Raw genomic sequence first — 9,395 nt, forward strand, 5'->3', positions numbered from 1 at the left:
CACCGTTCATCCACACAGGGAGTGAAACCCTCCACAGCTGGGCCAGGGATTGCAGCTCCCTGCCCAGGGATTGCAGCTCCCCCCACCAGCCCCTCTGACAGCCCGCTGCCCTCACTCACCCTCCCTGAGCACCTGGGGCTCTTCCTTCTGCCCCCTCAAGCTCTGCCCGGCGAGCCCTGTGAACACAGAGCCTGTCACTGCCCCAGCGGCACAGCTCCCTGCCAGCGGCGCTGCCAGCCCTGTGGCCACTGGCCCTCCTGGCCCGGCAGGGCTCAGCCCGGGCCCTCGCCACCTCCTGACACCCAAGGAAGGGCACGGCTGGAGAGGGCAGCAGCAGCCCCGAGGGCAGCCGGGGCTCCACGGCGCCGGGCCCGGATGGCGCCACCGGGGCAGCAGCCGGGGCCGGGGACGAGCCGTGGTGGGTGGGGAGGGACCCCAGGCTCACCGATGAACCTGATGGCCGCCTCTCGCAGGGGCTCCTGGGGGCTCTGCAGGTACGGCAGGGCCTGGCGCAGGTGCTGGGCCGCTCGGCTCCTGTCCTCTGCCAGCTGGGGAGAGCGGCGGCAGGCAGGGAAGGGTCGGGGCGGGCTCTGCCCCTTTGGCAGGCGCTGCCCTGAGGCGCTCGGCCCCGGCCTCCCCTGCCCGCCCAGCCCTGAGGCGCGGCCGGCAGCCGCTGGCGCCGGGCTCTGCAGGGGCAGAGGGCCGGGTGCTGCCCGGGGAGCCGCGGTGCCCACCCGCCCCGCGGCCCTGCTGGGCCGGGGCTCCGTCGGCACCCGGCTCGGGGCCACGGGAGCCTGGAGCAGAGCCCGTGCGGCCCCTGGGTGCAGCACTGGGCACGGCCACAGCTGCCAGCCCCACACAGCGAGCACCGCGCTCAGGGGGCTTCTCCAGCCTGAGCCTGGGGCTTCCCGGCCGTCCTTACCAGGCACTCGGCCAACTTCCACAGCTGCTCCTTCTTCAGCAGCTGCTCCAGATTCCTCCTCTTCAGGAATTTGGTCGCACAATGCAGCGTTGCCCGAGAGGCCTGGAGAGCAGCAGAGATGTGGAGATGGCAGCGCAGTTCAGGGCACAGGACCCGTGTCCCTGTGCCAAGGCCTGGAGGAGGCTGCAGCCCGGGAGGTGCCAGGGCAGGAGGCAGCCGAGCCCCCTCCCAGGGATGCACCAGCAGCCCACGAGTCCTCACCTCTGCCACACGCCGATTTTCATCATGACAGTGGAATAAAAGTGGGAGTAGGCTCTGGCACACAGTTGACTTAAGGGGCTTTTTTCCCTCGTCTACTACCAATTCCATCACCTTGCAGAAGAGGTCAAGGGAGAGCAGCTGCACGTGGCTGTTGTCCTGGAGGAAAGGAAAAAACCTCAGCACCAACTACTGCAGCCCCTGAACAACAGCCCAAATAATCCACAGGGCACCCAGTTTTTGGGCAGCAGCCAGTGCCCGTGGCTGAGGACACTGAGCCTTACGTTGTCAAAGAGGGCCAGGAGTGCCTGGGCCAGCTTCAGGGCGGTGGTGCTGGATATCAGGATGTCTTTGTCCTGGAGCACATTGGTGAACACGTGGAGGCTCATGCCAACCACCTCTCCATCTGCATCACCCAGCAGCTCCAAAAGGCTTTGAGACAGGCTACACATTTTTAGGGCCTGTGTGGAACACAAGGTTGTGCTGTGAAGCCACGAACGACAGCACCACCAACACTGCCCTGCACTGCAACCCCAACTGCAGGGCCCAGAGGCCAAAGGCCTGTCCCAAAGAACTCAGGGAGGTGAGGCAGGAGAGCTGGGAGCATCTGCCTCAGCTCCTGAAGTCCAGCCAGCCCAAGGGGCTGCTTTCCCCAGCGCAGCTTCAGCCGCTGTCCCCTTCTCACCATCGAGGGATCCTTGCTGAGCACCACAAGGCCTCGGAGCGCCAGGCGACGCCTCTCCCTGCACTTGCTCTGCACATGCCTTGACATGATCTCAAGGATGTTGTCAGCACAGTGAGTCAAATCCAAGCAGTCCAGGACCTGGAAGGCACAGGGCAGTGACAGGGGACCCAGCCAGCAGGAGCCCAGATCCGCACAGGGCTGGGCCCAGACAGCAGCACAGGGCACGGGCACCGTCCCAGGCAGCTGTGGCGATGACCACAGAGAGCTGGGAGGCAGCTCAGAGAGGCAGCGCTGGCCATCGGGCTCACCTCCACAAGGAATGCCAGGAAAGGCAGATCCCAGCGTGGCTCTTCCCTGCTGAGCCAGCCAAGCAGGCGGCGTGCAATCCCAGAACACACGGAGAGGGAGGCACGGCGCATCTGCCTGATGGGGGAAAAGGCACCAAGACACTGAGGTGGGCAGGCAAACCTCTCTCAGGACTGACTCACAGAGATCCAGTCTTTGCCCAGCGTCCCTGGAGCTGATGTGGGCATTTTGGGAGGCTGCTCCTTCTGGGCACCTCCTCTCCCAGCCTTTTCCAGTCTGCTTGGCTGTCCCTTGGTGACAAATCCCTCTGGCCCATGAGCACAGGGACTGTGTGGGGCACCCCGGGCACAGAGCACAAATGTCGGGGACAGAGGGGAAATGGGGGTCTCACCTGGCCAGCAGACCCACGGCATAGTGCTGGGTGTCAGCACAGAGCAGCGTGTCCCAGCCACGCTTGCGCTCCATGGCCATCACCTCAGGGTCATAGTGCAGACAGAAGAGCAGAGCCTTCATGGCCTGCACCGCAAACCTGTGTGCAGAGCAAAGTCCAGGTCACACTGGGAGCACTGGTGCTGGCCACAAGGGCATGGGAAGGACAGGGGGACTGGGACCTGTTGGGCTGGCTGGGAAGGCGATGTTCCTCCCGGCACGCTGTCCAGAAGTTATCAACTTCCTCTGGCATCTGCTGTGTGGTGATGACAACGTGGAAGAGCAGAGCCACAAACAGGCGGGAGGAATAAAGGATCATTGCCTTCTGGCACTGAGGCACAATTAGCCAGATCACCAGAGTAGCCTGCAAAAGAAGCAGCCCGAGACAGCGCTCAGGGCTGAGCTGTCCATGGGGCAGGGCCCGAGGGGAGACGCAGCGGGAGCAGCGGGCCCAGTGCCCCCTGAGCCTGTCCCTAGCCCAGGTTTCAGCCCAGTGCCTGAGGCACGGAGAGGATGGAGAGCTGCTGGAGGGGCGACTGGAGAGCGAGCAGAGGCCAGTTCCAGAAACTCACAGCCAGGGCAAACACGTCTTTGTTGTCTCCATCAGAGGTGCTCATGCTGTGCAGAGGCCAATCCTCCATCACACAGAGCAGTGTGGGCAGCACCTTCTCCACTGTTGGTCCTGACGAGCCTATGGCTCTCCACATCCTTGCAGCAGCTCTGTAGGATCACAGCTCTGTGTCAGGGGGTCTCAGTCACAGGACCATACCCTGTACAGCTGTGGGGCCCAGGTGACAGAGCCCCAATGCCCTGAGGGGGAGGGAGGGAGCATGGCAGCAGGCTGAGCAAACAGAGGGGCCTGAGGGTCCTGGAGCTCTGTGCCTGTCTGGCAGACCCCACTGGACAGGCTGTACAGGGCCATGGGCCGTAAAGGCTGTTGAGCCCTGAGCTCTCAAGGCACGTGGACCCCGTACCTGTCACACGTTGGGGCACAGCGCAGGAGGGTCAGCACCACGTCAGCAGGGTGTTCTCCAGCCAGCCTCCAAATGTCAGTGCGCAGCCTGACACCCACAGTGGCATGGGACACGAGACGCTGGTGAATGCTTTTCACCATGGCTGGCACCTGGAGGGGGTGGGCAAGACTTGGAGCACTGTCCATGGGAGACACTCCCCAGCTTCCCCTAAGAAGTGCTTCCCTCCCCACCACACTGTGCTGGCCTCAAAGACTGAGGGGTCCCAGTGACCATGGCGTGAGTGGGCATGCACTCCGGTGAGGCCTCAAGCCCTGGCCTCAGGCTGCTTACGTTTGGCTGGGAAGAAACACAGGGCTCCTTGAAATAGTCCCCAATGAGTTCCTGACTCAGAGTGGCAGTGGTGTCAGTATTTGTGATGCCCTCAGTCTCTGCAGTGCCGGCCATGTCCTCAGTCTCTGCCATGTCAGCCTTTGCCCTGCCATCATTCCTTGCAGTGTCAGAGCCCTCTGAGCACTCAGGTGAATTTGGGCTGACATCTGGCTCTGCCTGGAGCTCGGTCAGCCTGGAGTCAGGCTCAGCTGTGCCCTCTGTTGCTGTGGTTCTGGTCTTCCTACGTCGAATGCGTAGGAACTTCTGGAACCTCTGCAGGAGAACAAAGGACAGGGAAGAGAGGCAAGTTCCATGCAATGCTCCAAGCGCTGTGCTGGGCTGAGCAGTGACAGCAGGCCCAGCCCAGGTGGGGATGGCTGCAGGTACCTTCAGTGTTGTGCGGAAGCGGCCACGGGTGGGTTCCTGCTCTTGTGTCTTGTCCATGGCTGCACCTGGCAAAGAGCGAGTGCAGTCAGAGCTGAGGGGCTGTGGGAGAGGCCAGAGAACACAGCCCAGCCCTGCGCTCCCCAGGCAGGGACAGCCCCGGGATGCCCCAGGGGATGGAGCACGGCTGCTGCGGGGTGTCTGCCCAGCCCCTCTTCTGTCCTGTCCCTGGCCATGTCCACAGTGGGTGGGATGGGATGGGATGGGATGGGATGGGATGGGATGGGATGGGATGGGATGGGATGGGATGGGATGGGATGGGATGGGATGGGATGGGAAGGGACGGGACGGGACGGGAGGGGACGGGACGGGACGGGACGGGACGGGACGGGACGGGACGGGATGGGATGGGATGGGATGGGATGGGATGGGATGGGATGGAGTCCAGCTGGCAGCAGCCATTAGCCCTGTGGCCCAGCTGTGCCACTCACCATCCTGCATTGGCTGGAACTGCTCCAGCTCCTCAGGTGGTTGTGCTGGGGATACTCCAGGGCCTTCCTCTTTTTTCCCTCTGCAAACATTGAACAGGCTGAGAAATCTGCCCGCCATGTCAGAGTCTGGCTCAAGGGCACCTTCTAGAGAGATGCCTTGGGAAAGCTGTGAGGCAACAAGTCGTGCAGTTGTGCCTTGAGGACACCCACGACAGAGTTGCCTCAGGAAGGCTGCAGGACAGCAAGTCCTGCACTCTGCTCTGGAGGGCTCCTGCCACAAGGACAGGAGACTCCTCGTAAGCAATTCTGGTCACCAAGTCCCACGGTCCGGCCGCGAGTGCACCTGCAAAAGAGAAGCCTCGGGAAGGCCACGGGCCACCAAGTCCCACAGCCTTGCCACGAGGTCACCTGCAGGAATAACGCCTCCGAAAAGCTCCGGGTCAGACACGAACGAGTGCGCTGTGTGGGGGCTCCTCACAGCACCGCTCCGGCGCGTCCTGTCCCGTCGCCTGCTCCGAGCACTGTGGTGTGGCTGTGTCACTGCCAGCTCCTATGTCAGCACAGGTCACAAAGGGTCCTTTGACACCGTGTCCCATTCCATGCCATGGTGACCGTGCTGCTCTGTGTCATAAAGGCCCTTGCACACACTGCCACCTGCCCTGGGGACACCCTCAGCCCACCCAAAGTGGCCCAGGTTGGAAGAAATCCCTCGCCCCAAGTGTTTAAGGCAGCCTGACAGGATGTTTATGAGCAGCTCTAACCACCAGCAAACACTGCCCTGCTCTGCGGGCTCAGGGCAGCAGAAGGAGCCCCCAGGGCTGCTGACACAGCCATAGCTGGAAGGGCACGGGGCCTTCCAGAGAAGCTGGCACAGCCTCCTTGGGACACATCCCAACTGCTGGCCATCCTAAACCTGGGGGTCCAAAAGTTCCCTCTTGGTCAGCCCTTGTGGCCTAAAGCTTCAGCTGCTTTAGCTCCTGGGGCTAAGCTGCTCATGCTGAATGTGACAACTCAGAGAGAAGAATACAGTTCATCCAAATCCTTCTGGGACACTGAGAGGGGAGGCTGTGCAAACAGGAGCATGGTTTGCTGTCACCTCTCTGCCCTTCATGCCCTTCAGCACTTTGAAAGCTCAGCCAAGAGCTTTGTCCAAGGGTGCAATGAAGCAGCTGTTCCTGCTCCCAGCTCTGGCTCTTTCCTGTCTCTGACCTTGACTGGTTTTGTCCCTCTTGCTGTGCCCTCTGTTCCCCCTGTGCTCAGTGGCTGCTCCCCAGGACTGTGGAACTGGCACAAATCAAGGGCTCCAGCCCCTCCTTTCTCTGCCCTTGCAGCTGCCTGGTCACAGCAGCCTTTTCCATCTGGAAGCTCCACATGGAGAGGCAGTCCCCACCTCTGTTCCCTGCACAACCTCCAGGAGCCCAGGGCTGCCATCTCCAGTCCCTGCTGGCACAGAGGGCTCCCAGATGCCCCAGGCTGCTGTGACACCACTGCACACGGCAGGGAACAGTGCCAGGGGCTGTGCTCAAAGTCAGGTCCATGTGCTGCTGCTGCTGCTGCTGCTGCTGCTGCTGCTGCTGCTGTGGGTGTCGTTTGTCCAGCCGTGCCCCAGAGTCAGGGATCAGATGCAGGCACTGCTGCTGCTCCCTCGGGATCAGCCACAGTTTGGGTGTTGCTGTCAGTGCCAGCAGAAGCGGTGGCTGGAGCAGAGGGTGCTGACAGTGCCCCAAGCCCCGGGGCCAGAGGGGTCCCTGGGCTGGGGCTGGGAGCTGGGAGGGAGCTGCCCCTTGTTCTCCCTCTGCCCCACACAGAGCTGGGCCGGGCACAAGGGGGGCAGCCCAGCAAACAGGGAGCCTGCGAGTCCCTTCCAGCCCTGTCTGCTCAGAGCTTGGGCCTTGGAGCTGCAGGTGGACAAAGGCTCCTGGTCCCTCGCTGTGTCCCCGTGCTCAGCAGTGCTGCTCCATCAGTCTGTGCCCAGCAAGGGGGAAAAGCCTCAGCCCTGCAGGGCCAGGAGCTGCCGGGCTCTGCCTGAGCAGCTCAGCCAGCGGGAAGGAGCTGCTCCACACGGGAACCAGGAGCAAAGGACTGCAGCACCTCGTTCTTGGGCAGAGCCCCGATTCTCTGGGGGAATAGCAGAGCTGTTCTCATACACTGCTGTGTCAGAGCTGCAGGTGCTGTGCCTGCAAACACAGGGCTTGAGATCTGCACAAGGATTCTGCAACTCATGACTGGATCAGGATGTCACCAGTGCTAAACTCCAGTTTAGTCCAAAGCAACCACTGTGCATCTGCTGCTGCTATCTGCTATATTTTTTTCTTCAGAGTATCCAGACAAAAGTAAACAGAGGAGGAGCCTACATTTTCATTGTTTATCAGAAATGCATCTCATTTTGCTGTACATTCCTTTCTTAGGATGTGTTCTCTTTGTTTAAAAAAAAAGAAAAAACGGAAAAAAAGAACAAAAAGCAAAGTGAAAATGAAGAGAAAATATAAACCACAATGTGTAGTGAGAAGTCTTCTGTAACTTTGGAGCAATTAGTGTCTGATCTTTCTTAAAAAGACAACTAGATTATTTGCTTGGTAAAAGTTCTGATGACATGGATCCATCTTACTGACCTCAGCATCCTTTTTTAAAAGATTTTGGGGTTTGATTGTAATATTAAGTCATTTTTAATTGTGGTTGAAGAAAGAGAAAATTGAAATATGGATTGTGCATGATTGTGTTTTGAGGGTAAAAACACTGCAGTTTGAAACTGTAACCTTAAGTATTGAAAATTAATGTGATAACTCCAAATGGATTGGGTGACAGCAGCTTTTCCTATAGGATGTGCAGCATCAGAAAGACTTCATCAGTGAGGTTGTGGGTGCTTTTATCTTTGTCCTGTGCCACTCTGGGATGTCATGAAATGGGGCTTCACCTGCCACCACCCACAGTCACCCTCTGACACTGCGGATCCTTGGACCTTGTGTCCCCAGAGCAGACACAAAGTGTTTCTGCAGCTACCCCATTGGCACAGATCCACGATGGCTGGGATTTTTTCAAGTCTCATGTCTCCATTGTGCCATATTCCTCAATTAATAGCAGCCCATCCCAGCAGTGAATCCAGCAATTTACGCAGATGGTTGTCAGCTCCACTTCCTGCCTAGAAATCCTGAAACTGCTCCCAAATGCTGCTCCCTTCAGCTCTTGGACACCTATTCACAAAGCTGGGGAACAAATCCCCGGTCCACTGCCTTACAAGGTGAGTTATGCCAAAGTTAGAGCTCTGTGGGAAATCTCTGCCCATCCCTATCCTTTTAATATATCCATACATGGGGGTGTGCATGGATGTGTATGGTATAGAAAGGAAGGGGTGTGCAAGCAACGTGACTGACACTTTCACTCTCCATGTTGGTCCCACAGGTACAAAGACAATATGGATAGCCTGGCACAGTCAGACCTTTCTGTCCATGGATACAGAGACATCCCAGAGCCCATGGCACAGACAGACCCTTCCGTCCATGGGAGCACAGTGGGGGTGGGTGGGCAGTGAGTCCTGGACAGGAGCCAGACCTGTGTCCAGCCCTGCCAGGCCCTGCCAAGGCTCAGTGCTGGCTCCTCTGGAATGGGAAAGCCCTTCAGCCTTGTCCCTGCCCAGAGGGGCAGTGCTGGCCTGGCAGCACAGGCTGTTTTCCCCACAGGCTGCAGGAGATGAGAACACAACACTTGCAAACACTGAGTGCAAGCCACAGCTCTGGGTGCTCCCCATGCACCTCAGCCCTGGTTCCACTTTCTGCCCCAAGACTGTGAAGTAAAAGGCAGGTGGGGGAGAGAACTGTTCAGAGAAGGACTGAGCTAGAGCTTGAGCAGGCTGAAAGATATCATTTGGGGTCATACCAGATTGATGTCATTTCAGAAGTTATTGAAGAAATTTACTTTTTGGAGGATGTCATGTTTTCCCTTGGAGGTGTACACTCTGCAAACTTGAGCTGCGTTGCTGAAATGCTCAAGCAAGTCTCTGCTGCAGGTCACTCCATTTCTCCTTTGGCTGATGCCAGCCTGGTGCTGAGCTGCAGCAGAGCCCTGGCAGAGCCCAGAGCAGCCTCAGCATCCACAGGGCCCGGCTGCAAGGAGGGAAACCAGAAATTGCCCGTCAGCTGAAGGCTCCTGTGCCCCTTGTCCCAGCTGCCACGGTGCCCAGGCCATGCTGGCCGTGCCCAGAGCAGTGCCCATCACTGCTGCCTTGGGCAGCAGAGCAGGAGGGCAGGACATGTGCCCAGCCTGCAGCCAGCCATGGCACATCCACCTCCTCAGCAGCTGCCACAGCAGGATGCTCCTGTGCTCGCTGCCATCTCCCAAAAGCTCTCATCCCACCGTGACAAGAAGATGGGGACCCACCTCATGCCATCGCTGCTGGAAGAAAAGCTGGTCCCAAGGGATGTCCTCAGCCTTCTCCAAGGGCACGGCCCATCCACGCCGCAGCTGGTCCCGAGCACTTCCTGATCCACACTGGAGCCCACCTGGAACACTTCTTTTAGAGAAAAAATCAACAAATTAATGAAAATAGATTACAGTCCAGAAGGGGAGAAAAGAAAAATGGT

The sequence above is a fragment of the Cinclus cinclus genome, unplaced genomic scaffold, assembly GCF_963662255.1.
Source record: "Cinclus cinclus unplaced genomic scaffold, bCinCin1.1 SCAFFOLD_32, whole genome shotgun sequence".
In the NCBI taxonomy this organism is placed as follows: domain Eukaryota; kingdom Metazoa; phylum Chordata; class Aves; order Passeriformes; family Cinclidae; genus Cinclus; species Cinclus cinclus.